Genomic DNA, 14,215 nt, shown 5'->3' on the forward strand with positions numbered 1-14,215 from the left:
TTAGTTGTATGAAGAGGGAAGAGACGTGGAGTACACTTCACGGCCTTCAAGGGAGGAACGGGCAACCACAGCCAGTTACGCTCCTGCTTCAAAGCTGAGCTTGCTTTGCCTTCCAGGGTAGCCTTTGCTGATGCTTGCAGTCGGACCCGGGCTTCTCCCCCTCGGATAAACCGCCATTATGACACCAGTCACCAAGCGCCAGGAGTATCTCTTTGCACATCTGTCCCTCACCCCTGAGGGCTGGCCCCTCTCTTCATCTCCATGTGAGCCCTAGGGCCCACTCCCTAGATCTCTAATGGTCTCCCAGACATGCCTTTCCCTTTTCCCGGGCACAAGGCTGCCCAGCTGCAGATGACCTTGCCCAGCCTCTCTGTGGCCATGTGACTCGGTCCTTGCCTAGGCACGTTTGCACGCCCCACTTGCTCACGTGGCAGTTGGATGCCCTGGCCTTTCCTAGCACACAGATGTGGTAGCACCAGCTCCGTGTGTGTTGGCAAGGACAAACTCTGAGGCAGTGATTTTTAAACATGCTGTTCCTGGACCAGTAGCTTCGGTACCACCTGGGAACCTGTCAGAAAAGCAAATTCTCAGGCCCCACCCCTGGCCACCTGACCCCGAGGTGCCTATGCTGCTGGGAGCCAGCAGGTGGGTCTACGTCCCAGGGCCGTGCTGCCCCGATCTTGAACACCCTGCTTGAGGCAGGGCAGGCTGGGGACCAGTGTGCTGAATAGCACCGGGCAGCTCAGATGAAGGCAGGGTTCTGATTTCCTCCCTCTCCAGTCAAGGCCCCCAGGGCCACAGGGCAGGGAGACAAAGCCTAGAGAAGATCTTCCTTGTAGATGTGGGCTAAGAAAACTTGGATTTCATCCGGAATCCCTCTCCTGCTTGCTGGAGATGGGCTGGAACAATGGTTTTCAAATCTGCCCAGAGGGTTCCTTCATGGTCTACCATGGGGTAAGGGTTTAGGAGAGGACTTTTGTGCGCTCTGTATCTCCCTACGCACACATACACACAAATACATACACATAAATAAATAGACACATACATGCACATGCACACACACACTTCCACCAAAATAGCTCTGTGTTCTTTCACTAGGTAGGTTTAGCCCATTTATGTCACTTGACATGCTATACATCTTTAGTCTGTCATTAAATTTTACGGCATATTTTTTGTATTTATAATCTGGAATTGTTTCACTATGTTTTCAGTTACCTTTATTTTGTTTCATGGTGTATACCTTGATGCTTGTATGCCCTTAGCTGTCTAGCTCTTTAAATAGTCGTTCTGAATCCCTAGTAAGAACAATCATAAAATGAGCACCTGTCCTCTTCCCTGTCCCCTACCATTCTTCTGCTATTCAATATTCGTCACTCGCCTTGTCATTTTAATGTTTGCCTTTGTACAATTAAAGATGCCTACATGTCTACTGTATCTGGCAGCTTTAAATGATATTCTTTGGCTCTCTGCTCTTATTAATGAATAGCATGTTTATTCTTTCTCCCACCTTTTCCCTGATTCCCCTTCCAAATTTGTATATTTGTATCATTTTTATATTGTTAGAATATAAAACTTGTACATTCTATCCCTTTAGTCCAATACTCACAATTGTTCAGGTCTTAGCCCTTCAGTGAAGTACATTCTTTGCATATTCCTGTCCCTTTTGCCCTGGTTTTTCATTATTTCTTGGTTGACTGAAGCCAAAAATCCATAATTTTCTCAAGAAGTGCTCACGGGAACAAAATTCTCTGAGTTCCTGCATGTTCAAAACTATTTTTCTACAGCATTCACACCCGAAGGAAAGTTTGACTAGAAAGAAAATATTTTGGCACAGTTTCTTTCTCCGAATGGCTTGTGAGTCCTACTCCACTGAATAGAAGGGACCTTTTATCCTGCCTGGTTGCCATAAGAATTCTTTCTTTTTCTTTACACTTTTTTCCTGGCTTTATTGAAGTATAATTGACAAATAAAATTGTATATATTTAAAGTATATAATGTGATGATTTGATCTGTGTATACATTAAGAAATGATCACTACAATCAAGTTATTTAGCACACTCAACACTTCACATAGTTACCTTTGTGTGTGTGTGTGTGTGTGTGTGTGTTGAAGATGCTTAAGATCTACTCTCTGCAAATTTCAGGTGTACAATATGGTATTATTAACTACAGTCACCTACTGTACATTAGAGCCTCAGAACTTACTCACCTAATAACTGGAAGTCTATATATTCTTTGACCAATGTCTCCCCATTCCCCCTGCCCCCTCCCAAGCCCTGGTAACCACCGTTCTACTCTCTGTTTCTACGAGCCCAACATTTTTTTTAGATTCCACATACAAATGATAACCGTATAGTACCATATAGTATTTCTCTGTCTACTTCATTTCACTTAGCAAAATGCCCTCATGGTTCATCCATGTTGTCACAAATGGCAGGATTTCCTTCTCTTTTTTTATGGCTGAATAATATTGTGTTGTGTATATATACATTTTCTTTATCCATTCATCTATCAGTGGACACTTAGGTTGTTTCCATATCCTGGCTATTTTGAATAATGCTGCAATGAGCATAGAAGTGCAGATGTCTCCTTAAGATACTGATTTCATGTGCTTCAGAGAAACACCCACAAGTGGGATTGCTGGATCATCTGATAGTTCTATCTTTTAGTTTTCTGAGGAACGTCAGTGCACAAGGGCTCCCCCTTCTCCACATCCTCACCAACACTTGTTATCTCTTGTCTTTTTGACAAGAGCCATTCTGACAGGTATGACGTGATCTTTTGTTTTCTTTGAAGTCCAGTGATGTTAATAGAATATATCTCAGTGTTGACTTTCCTGGGTCAATTTTTCTGGGTGTAATCTACCTTGTTAGAAAAGGTAGATTTAAATATTTTATTTCACCAAAGTTTTCTTAGACTAAATATTAAATATGTTTTCCGTTCCACTATTTTATTTTTATTTTTTCTTCAGGCTCTTTAATGACTTATGTGTTGGATCTCCTCTGTCTGTCCTGTGTATATCTTTCATCTTCTCCCTAACCCTTTCTAACCATTTTCATTTTAGTTTGTTCATTTTTCTTATTTCTATATTCTATTTGGCTGATTGTGTTTTCCCCAATATTCATTCACCCTGGTGTACTTTCGAATTTCTACCAAATTCCTATTAATTTCTACTTTTCCCTATTTCTTTCCAGCTCATATTTTACTTCTTCCCGCTATCTTACCATTTTTTCTTGAGTTCTTGCATTTCTCTTTTGTAGTGTTTCTTCATAGAGGTATTTTCTCATTAAGCTTTAAAAATCCATAATGAAGCGATTGTTCAAAAATTTCACCTATTTCAGGGTGACTGACCTTAATCTGCTCATAAACTTTGCTGTTCATTGTTCCCTTTTTTTCTTATAGTGTCTCTGCGTGGATGCTGAACTCCTTTTATGAGTTAGACGAGTCAGTTGAAAGAGGTTCCTATAGAGGGGCCTGAGTTGAATTTGAAATCATGACTAGGCTGCTTCCTGCAAATCTGGCTTGTGATGTATCATGTATCACGTATCCTCTCCTCTGCCTCAAAAAAAGGAAAAAGGAATTTGCATTTTGTCTTCCATTCTCTTTGTTGGTTTCAGATGGTTTCCAGGAGACGGTGGCAAGAATGCTGAGTTTATGTGGCCATGTTCATAGTAACAGGCCTTAGTGGCACATTTTTAAGAGGAAAGGAACATACCCTTACAGAATGCAGTGACTAGGCCAGGCCACAGAACAACCAACTTTTTCCACCTTCTGTGGTCCGCAGCCACGGCCCCCAAACAGCTCCGGGAGATCAAAGAGTTTTGCTCCTTCTATACACGTTCACAAGATCTATTCACTAGCTTTGTGGGAATTGAGGGCTGCCTCTAGGTATGTCGGCAACTTAACACCCCCAAGGGACCGCCCTTCAAGAGTGTCATGGAGCAGGAAGAGAGGTGGCCCACCCATCACAGCGAGATTTCTAGGAGTCAGAGGGGAAGGGATCACTAGGTCGACAAGATGTTCTCTACTCTCTATGATTTCTCACCATCTCCCCCACCTCTAAACATGCCTTCCTGTTTCCAATCTGCTGAAAGGTAGCACCATCCACCCAGACATCCAAGCCAGAAATCTGGGCCGGACCTCCATTCCGCCCTTCTCTCTGCCCCATACATCCAAGTCTTGCAAATTTTTCCTCCTACACATCTCTGGAATCAGTTCATCTCTCATTGGCCACTCTGTGTCTACCTAGGCTGAGGCACCCTCTTCTTTACTAGGATACCTAATTGGTCTCTCCCTCCACTCCTGCTCCTCCACAATCCACTCTCCACACACTCGATCATATCCCTCAAAGCCTCTCTGGAGAAAGTCTAAATGCCTGGAGTGCTTGGTCGCGCTGAACTTTTATTTCCTGGACAGTGCCAGACCCTCTCTATCTCCACTTCACACATGCTGTTCCCTCTGCCTGGAACATCCCTCTCCCCCTATTCTCATTCTTTAGGTCGTCCCCGGGAAGCCTTCCACAGAGGCCCCTCCGTGGGCTGGATGCCCTAGCTATGAGCTCCCGTAACACCCTGCTCCTCCCTGAGCACACCCTTTCACTCTTTACTATATTTGACCATTTAAAGTCTGTCGATCCACGCAGGTGGGACACTGGATCCCTTGCTGTTGTGTCTTGGGACTATCACAGTGCCCGCCACACAGGAGGCTCCGTATGAGACGAGCCCTCAGATAAGAGGGGTTTTTGGAGGGGGACAGACGCCGATCCCTGGCCTAGGGCATTGCAAGCCTGCTGGTGAGAAGGGGCTCCTCCAGTTCTGGGCTTCTTCCCTGTTTGGGGCTCCAGGAGCTTTCTCTCTGTAGAAGATGCTTTTGGTGCCCCATGTTGTGGACCTCTTGGCCCCCAACGGATTCCTGCTGCCCCCACAGTGGACAATCCCTTGCACGCTGACAGCTTCCCACCTCAAGTGCCTGATGCACTCTCTGCTTTCTTGCCTGCTTTGCAGGGGGGCACAGGGAAAGGTAATACCTTTGGCGACAATGCTCAGCCCAAAGGGGACAAAAGTCAGTGCATAAATGCTCAGTCACCATCCTTCAGAGGGACAATTCTGAGAGGCATGGAAATGAGCTTTTTTCCTATAAAACAGATGATTCTTGTCACCCTCTAAGATGTCTTTACCCGATAATCCTTCTGAAGTGAGATTCTAAATTTTGTCCTGATTAGATATATTTTTAATTTGGCCTTTATTACTGTTTAAAAGACACACACACACACACACACACACACAATACATGCATTAATAAGCACAGTGAACAACCCAAATAATGTTAAGAAAATCAAATAAAATGTGAACATCTTTTCCCCTCCCCAGAGGGGGCCACAGTCAACAGTTTGGATATACATCTTCCTAGGCCTGTTTCTTTTCTTTCCATTAAAACATGCACGTCTGTCATGATGTATTAATTGCCTGTGACTGCCACAATACATATCCACAGACCTGATGGCTTAAAACAACAGAAATGTGTTCAATATCAGTTTCACTACGCCAAAATCAAGGTACCAGCTCCCTGTGGAGGCTCTAGGGGAGAACCTTCCAGCTTTGGCGGCTGCTGACATTCCTTGGCTTGAGGCCCCATCATTCCAATCTGTGGTCACTGCGCCTCCTCCTTTTTTTTTTTTTTTTTTTTTTTTTTTTAACTGTTTAGGGTAGGGAATTTTATTTATTTTTTATTTATTTTTTAAGATTTTATTTATTTATTTGAGAGAGAGAGAGAGCATGTGTGCACACACAGAGAGAGGGAGAAGCAGGTTTCCTACTGAGCAGGGAGCCCGATATGGGGCTCGGTCCCAGGACCCTGGGATCAGGGCCCGAGTTGAAGACAGACACTTAACCAACTGAGCCACCCAGGTACCCCAATGTCTCCTCCTTTTCTATGTGCATTAGAACTCTCTTTGCCTCCCTCTTACAAGGACACACATGAGGGCATTTAGGGTTCACTTGGATAATCCAGGATAAGCTCCCCATCTCAAGATCCTTAACTTAGATATGCAAACACCATTTTTTCCAAATAAGGTAACATTCACAGATTCCAGGGATTAAGACATGGATGTCTTTTGGGGGATTCCTTTTTCATCTACTATACATGGTAATTACTTTTAGCATAAAAGAGAGGATCATTCCACAACTTGCTTGTTGAACATAATTAAGATGTCTTGAAGCTTTTCCCGTATCTATCTATATAAAGTTACTTAATTGCTGCTTAATAGTTCACAGTGGGAATATTCCATAATTTCTTTAACTATTCCACTATAGGGAGAATATTTTGATCATTCCCAATTTTTATTATAGCAAACCACTGCACTGAACACACAGCACATGCAGCTCTAGGGGAAACTGTGAGGATTTCTATACAGGAGACACTGAGAGATGAAGTCATTGGGTCCCACTGCTTACAGATACTACCTTTTCATCGGATATCAGTTATTATCTCATTAAATCCTCACGCATATGAGGGAAATGGGAATGCTTTCATTCCTATTTTATAGCTGAGAAAACTGAAAGGTCCAGAGTGCTAACATTTGCCCAGGGCCCCACAGCTGGCAAGAATACCAATATTTTGAATTAAAACTAAAAGGAAAAATGGCCATAGAAAAAGAAATCTGTTTGGTTTTTTTTTTTTTTTTCCTTCTAAAAAGGAAAATATGTTTTCATGTTGGATTCATAATCTGTATTCTCAAACTTTTGGATGCCACTAGGGAAAAATAAATCATCTTTTTGAAAGTGTTTGAAGAAGACAGACTGTTTTGATCCTCTTCTTGGCCTTACTTGGCTTCAGACAACCTGGAGAAAGTTGGTAATTGTGTGGTTGTGCAGAGAGAAAGGTTCAAACCGGCCATGAGCAGATGTCCCCACAGGGCCACCCAAGTAAAGCTTTGGAAAAAGAAAAGCAGCTTTGATCAAACTGAAAAAACATCCTCTGAAGAGAAATATTCAGCTGAATAACAAAGAGGACATTAGAGAAGGGGAAAGGGGATTGATGCATGATATTCTAGAAAGTTTGCTGATGGGACCCAACAGACTCCATCACCGCCCACTTGCCAGCTGAACCCGCCCCCGATCTCCCCATCCAACACCCACACACTATCTTTTCTGCCCTGGGATGACGCTGGTAGGCAGGAAAGTGGACTGGTGTGACCTTCACTGTCTATTCCTACAGCGGCTCGATTTCTCCTGCCCTCCTCTAACCCCCACCACCCACGCTTTCTCCAAGCCTCCCTCCTTCCCCTTAATTCCTCAGAGAAGATGCCCACTGGCCTAGCAGTCACATCCACCCACAGCTGCAGAGGACTGAAAGAGGGGGTGGCTAGAGAAAAAGGGGATTTGGGGAAAACACAGCTGAGTTCTAGATCAGCTTCTGCCCTTTCCACCTGTGTGACAATGGGCAAGTTACACAACTTCTCTGGCCCATTTCCTCAGTCATAAAATGGGGGAGAATGAGATAATTCCTCCCTCCAAGGATTGCCATGAGAAGTAAATGAGTCAAAATATGTAAAGGGTCCACCACATAGTTTGGTACATTTAAATGAGTAGTGGGATCAATGTTTCTGCCTCCTCTTTCTAAACTCCCTTTACCTGGGACATCTGGGTGGCTCAGTCGGTTAAGCGTCTGCCTTCGGCTCAGGTCATGATCCCAGGGCCCTGGGATCGAGTCCTGCATCAGGCTCCCTGCTCTGCCGGGAGTCTGCCTCTCTCTCTCTGTCTCTCATGAATAAATAAATAAAAAATCTTCAAAAAAAATTAACTCCCTTTACCTTTCTGGGATCTGAAAAATACCCACTCCCTTTCTTGCGTTTGGCATATTGTAATGTCAGAATAAAAAATGGGATATTTGGGAGGACAGCTCAAAGTAGAGGCAGAATGAGAAACTCCTTCATCATAAAACTACAAGTGTAAACTAAGAGGAGGCCACCTTGGCACTGGGAAAGGTCTTGTCCTACAGAGGTTCCAACCAAAGATATCAGAGATGGAACAGGAAGGAATTGCATGGCTTAAAAGCACGTTGGAAGGTGAAGAGCGAGAGGGTAGGAGCCAGGAAGGAAGTATGTGCAGGGACTAAAGGAAAAGACAGATTTTGACAAGACTGGGGTTTGGGCTCCCTAGCAACTGTGGGAAGGAAAGCCGAGAGAGTAGAAAAGAGCCCAGCCCACTGAGAACCTGGGGACCTGTGCTGGGCTGCAGACAGGAGCCACCACCAAACCCCCTATCATTGCCTCCATAGAGGGTGAGAGACCGCTCTTCAACATGAAGTGAAGGACAGTGTCAATGGTGGTATTATTTGTTCACTATTCTTCCTTCTTCCTCACCTTGCCATGGTTTCACTGAAGATAGAGTATACCTCCCACCCACTGTCTTTGACCTTGGCCACGTGACTTGCTTTTACCAATGGAATGTTAGTGGACATCACATATGCCACATCCTACTAGAGGCTTTGAATGTGCTTGCATGGTTTGACTTGCCTCCTTACAGACTTGTCCTCCTCCACAAGAGGCGTATGCCCCAGGTGAGGCCCCTGGAAGGGACCTGAATCCAGTCCCCAGCCTGCAGCCAAACCAGCCACACCCACACATAGACATGGGTGTATATTGTAAGCCATGGAGACTGGGACGTTGTTTATCATGCAGCATTGTCATAGCAGAACTTAACTAACACAGATCCTTCCGTGGTTTCTGTTGGGCTCAGTGTGTGCCCTTGGTCAGATAACAGTAAGGCAGTTTAGTAATGAAATATAGTGCCCTTCCCTTAACTAATAAGGGCATAGTGCTGTCACCACAGATGGGCTCAGGCTATGATGCAGATAATAATAGTGCACCCTGGTCACAAATATGTCCCAGGAACAGGTTACTTTCGTAATTGAGGGAGACTTCTGTTAAATGGAAACCAGAGAGGTCTTTTGAGAAGGGCTTTTTTGAAGAATTCCAACACAAACCTGGTGGCCTTTGCACTGAGACAATTTCAGAAACAAGGACACTTGGAGGAAAGGACTCGATTACAATTTGTACTGTAACAGCCAGCAGGAGACTTTTTTTTTTTTTTTTTCCCCATTTCTAAAGGGTCACAGGGAAAGGAATGCTCATCTACTTCGGGAAAATCCAGTCAGGATTGACTTTTGGGCCCTAGCTCTCCCTTCCCAGAAGGCCCTGCTCTGAACCCTGACATCCCCTGTGCTTAACAACTAGGATTCCCACTGGCTGCTGCATGGGACCAAGTGGCAGAGACAGAGGCAAAGCCATCTTTTCTCAATTCCCAGGTGTCAGAAAAAGATGACAAAACCCTGGACCTCCACTAAACTGCCATTGATGATGGGATAACATGCTGGGCAGGGGAGGTGGAGAGAAGACAGAGGTCACAGGTTCTTCTCCCCATCAAAACAGATAAAATTACAAAGCATTTGTAAAGTGTTTCTTGATGGGAGTTTCCTGAGGGAAGCCATGTGGTGTGTGTGTGTGTGTGTGTGTGTGTGTGTGTGTGTGTGTGTGTGTAATAAAGCTCATGTTTAGCCTTGGTTCTAGAGTCATCACTAAAGATGTCAAAGGCCCTTCCATTCTGCCCCCCGACCTCTGCTCTCTTTTAAACTAAACAATCCCCATTGGCTGATCACTGATTCATCACTACTCAGACCCTGAGTGAGACTGGCAGAGATTTTGAATTTGGAGTTTCTGTTCCATTTTTTAAAGATCAGTTAAATAATTTTCATAACAAAACCATGACTAGAGTGAACGGGAATACATAAGCATATTTTCAGAGGGCTGGATTAAAACCACATGTCAGTCCTGTGAGTAACACTGCATGCTAGACCTGGTCAAACTCTGCTTTCCTTGGCTGAACCCAGAGTCAGGCTCCAGGCAGGGGAAATTGGTCTGACATATGCCTGGGGGCAAAGGCGAAAGGCACACCCCATTAGAACTTCCAGGCACACAGTGTCCTTCTCCCAGTAAGATCCGTTGGGTCCTGGGAGGCTGGAGCTGTTGTTTCACTGTGGGCAGGATCCCAGGCTGCCTGTCTCCTAAGCCACGACCTAGCCAGGCCCTCTTGCTCAGCTTCATTGGAGAGTTGTGATTTTTCCTTCCACATCAGCAACTTCAAGACAAGAAAGGACTTTTGCCCCGGTAATTTCTAGCCCAGACAATTTCCAGGAAAAAGAAACACACGAAACACACACACACACACACACACACACAATAACTAACGATAACTAACACTTATTCAGTGTTCACTATGTACCTGGGACTGTTTGAAGAACTTTACTTCTCTTAACTCATTTAATCTATATGCCAGTCTTATAATATAGGTACTAGTATTATTATTAAATTTTACAGGTAAGGGAAACAAGGCATAGAGAATGCTAGTAAGGGCAGCACCAAGGCATGAGCCCAGGCAGTCTGGCTCCAGAGCCAGTGACCTAATCGCTGTGCCACCCTGGGAAGGGGCTGCCACCCAAAGCCCCTGCTCCAGCCCTGATTGCAAAAGACCACACTTGGGTCTCAGGGATAGGCCTTGCCTTCAAAGGAGGCTTACCTCTTTGGGACTGGTCAGTTCATCTGGAAAATGAAGCTTGCATGAGGTCAAGGCAGGTGGCAGTCTTTTTGCAATGGGGAAAATTGAGGGAAAATAAAAACGTTTTCGGGCTACATTTATTTTTCTTTCAAAATGAAAATAACTGTTTTCTCTCATGTCCTACTTCATTAAATAAAAGAATATCAATGAGAGAATGCTGCCATTTGGCCCACTCAAATCTGGGCATACTTGAGAGGTAACTTCAGAAGCCGTTTCTTATGATCTGTTACTATCAAATTAGGTCTAGGGCCTGATCTCAAAACCAGACAGGTGCTATGCCTCCTGATCCTTCCAGAACCAGATGGCGCCCAAGTTCATTTCAGCTCAAGCATTCTTAAAAGGGAAGCCAGGAATAGACTTGTGGTGAGCAAAGCATAAGGTATAAACTTGTTGAATCACAATGTTGTACACATGAAACTAATGTAACATTGTGTGTCAACTATAGTTCAAGTAAAAAAGTAAAAGACTCTATCCAGGAAATTGAACATACCCGACTTAAGAGATGGACACGGCAGATCTCTATTAATAATAGCCACTTACCAAGCACATACCATGTGCGGGGCAGGCAGTCTCAAAACCCCACAATGTATGTACTAATATGATGATCTCTACAATTCTAGATATTGTGCAGCATTGTACAGAGGGATTTAGAGAAGTACCTTACTCAAGGTCGCAAAGCTGGTCAGTGGCAGGCAGGGTTTAAATTTTTCCCAAAGCCCACGTACTTTCTCACTCTACCACAGAATGATGAAGGAAGCCTTGGGAGACAGAGGTGAGTTTAGGGAGGGGCTAAACATGGCAAAGGAACCTGGGATTTTGCTGCCCCTTTCAACAACTTCCTATGGCTTCACATGGTTTTTACTTGCAGCAATTCGGTGGGTGCTGTGTTCAAGAAGCCAGCTTAGCCTTGTAAATGGTGGTCTACACAGTGGGTTCCTAAGGATGGAGAAAAGTCCTTCTTGAAAATGAAAATCTCTTTTCATTCCCCCCCCACCCCTCCTCTCCTTAACCTGCCCAAGTAAATGCTCTCCTTGGCACATTTGAAGGAAAGTATTTTGGACAGGTAAAAGCACTATAGATATTGACCTTGGGGGATTTATGGCAGAGATGGGGACTGAAGGGTCATGGCAGGGGGTAGTTTGAAGTTCTCCTGAGGCTCAGATTTAAATCTCATTTACCCCAAGCAAATGATTCCATGAATCTCTGGCCAGGTTCTGCTGCTTAGCTTCCATAGCATCACTTCAGGGATGCGGTCACCTTGTGATGTGACAGAAACTTCTGGGTTGAACAAATAGCAATAGCTAGTGCTTGGGATGGGAATGAAGACCAAAGAAGTCTTAAAAAGTGATGGTTCTCGGGCGCCTGGGTGGCTCAGTTGGTTAAGCGACTGCCTTCGGCTCAGGTCATGATCCTGGAGTCCCGGGATCGAGTCCCGCATCGGGCTCCCTGCTCAGCAGGGAGTCTGCTTCTCCCTCTCCCGCTCCCCCCTCTTGTGCTCTCTCTCTCTCTCACTCTCTCAAATAAATAAATAAAATCTTTAAAAAAAAAAAAAAAAAAGTGATGGTTCTCAGTCTAGGAAAAGAACTGAAACAGGGAGAAGAGCCCCAGGAAATACAAGTTTTAAAAACACTAAAGATCCCAGGACCCTGCATCGGGCTCCCTGCTCAGTGGGAAGCCTGCTTCTCCCTCTCCCACTCCCCCCTGCTTGTGTTCCCTCTCTCGCTGTGTCTCTATCAAATAAATAAAAAATCTTAAAAAAAAAGCTTTAAAAAAATAAAAACAATAAAGAGAAGAACGTTAAAACTAGAGACAGCAGACATTTCTCCTCAGTGAAGACCTGCTCAGTCCTAAAAGCTATGTTGGCAAGCCCAAGAAAAAAGGCCCCCATCACTCATTCTTCTACCCCCAAACACCTTAAGCCTGCCAAAACTTCTTCCAGCCATGAGGTGGGCAGGAAAACAACAGATTCAGCCCAGAGGTCAGGTAAATGCCAGCAAAGCAACGGCCACCTAGTAGATCCTCAATAATGAATGAATGAATGAATGAATGAATGAATTACATAAATTCAAAAGAGTAACTAACACAGTGGTGGGAGTCAATTTACACTAGGAGAGAAAATTACCTTCTTTGGACCAGTAGTCTCAAAATCTTTTGATGACATACCCTTACTAGTAAAAATTTTGAGAACATCCCTCTAATACTTACACATTATCTTTCCCAATATTTACAAATTATTGTAAATGAATGTGTTCATTAGAAAGCATGAACAAGAAATGAAAAGTCAGAAAAGGATTGGGTAAAACAAATGTAAACAGAAGTTCTAAGGGTGACTGGGTGGTTCAGTCCATTAAGTGTCTGCCTTTGGCTCAGGTCATGATCCTGGAGTCCCAGGATCTAGCCCAGCATCTGGCTTCCCGCTCAGCAGGGAATCTGCTTTCCCCTCTGATCCTCCCCAATCTTGTACTCTCTCTCTCTCTCTCAAATAAATAAAATCTTAAAAAAAAAAAGAAGTTGTAATATTTTTTATACTGTAACCCAGTGGATTGTCTAGTGTACCCCTGAGGTCAGTGAGCCCTGCTTTGGAGACCTTTAACCTCGAAACAGTCTGCTTCTTCATACACAAAATGACTCTGGCAAGGAGTAGTCTGAGTTTGACTGTGCTCATCTGTTATTTTTTTAAAAATGCATTGTGGGTAACCACAATGTGCTAAAGATTATTTGAAGGGGATATAGGACCAAATAAAATAAATATTTTCTTGTGTAAATTAGAAGAATCATCAAGATTGAGGTCAACAGTCTAGAGACTCTTCTCGGAAATAAACGAATCAAATAAAGTCCAGGTACATTTGAATGAGAAAATCAGAGTCTAATGAACACCTATAGTCCCCCAATGTTCAGAAACAAAACTCAGAACAAAGGTCAGGAAACAAGAAATGGGGAATTGTTAAGCTTGACTATTAAGAATAAAAGAACTGAAGAATGAGGTTCTGCTCTGAGCCAGTGTTTATCTAAGTCAGCACTGACTAATAAGAATATAATGCTAACCACACACGAAATTTTAAATTTTCTAGTAGCCACATTTTAAAAAGGGGAAAAAGCTAGGGGAAATTGACTTTAATAATATTTTTTATTTGGCCAAATCTATCCACAATAGTATCATTTCAACATGTCATTAATATAAAAATCATTGAGACACTTTACATTTTTTGTAATAAGTCTTTGAAATCCAGTGTGTATGTCACACGTACAGCACATCACCGCTCAGACCAGCCACGTTTCCGTATGTGGCTGGTGGCTACCAACCTGAATGGCTCAGATCTAAACTGAGGCATAGATCCTTGGAACCTCGGGAGTCCACAGCGTTTGGGAAGTGTTATACTAAAGGATAAACGGCACCAGATCACTTAGATCAATACAACTGTAAATACAAACACAAAGGCAAGCATAACAGTTATAGTATCGTGGGGCTCCGACTTACAGGAAGGTTAGATTCTAATAGAGCAAATTAGGAAAAAATTAAGTCTAGATCAAAATTACCCTTGAAAATCTCTTAAGAAGGAAACTAATACACATCAGGTTTTCCTCCAACCTTAGAACAGATG

At 43.7% G+C, this 14,215-nt stretch overlaps 1 protein-coding gene across 2 annotated transcripts in view; it reads right to left on the reverse strand.

Annotated features, from left to right (window-relative positions):
• The window catches only part of GASK1A (golgi associated kinase 1A), a 123,442-nt gene that overhangs the window by 19,121 nt on the left and 90,106 nt on the right, over positions 1–14,215 (reverse strand). The window lies entirely within an intron of this gene.

This window comes from Halichoerus grypus, chromosome 1 (assembly GCF_964656455.1).
Source record: "Halichoerus grypus chromosome 1, mHalGry1.hap1.1, whole genome shotgun sequence".
In the NCBI taxonomy this organism is placed as follows: Eukaryota; Metazoa; Chordata; class Mammalia; order Carnivora; family Phocidae; genus Halichoerus; species Halichoerus grypus.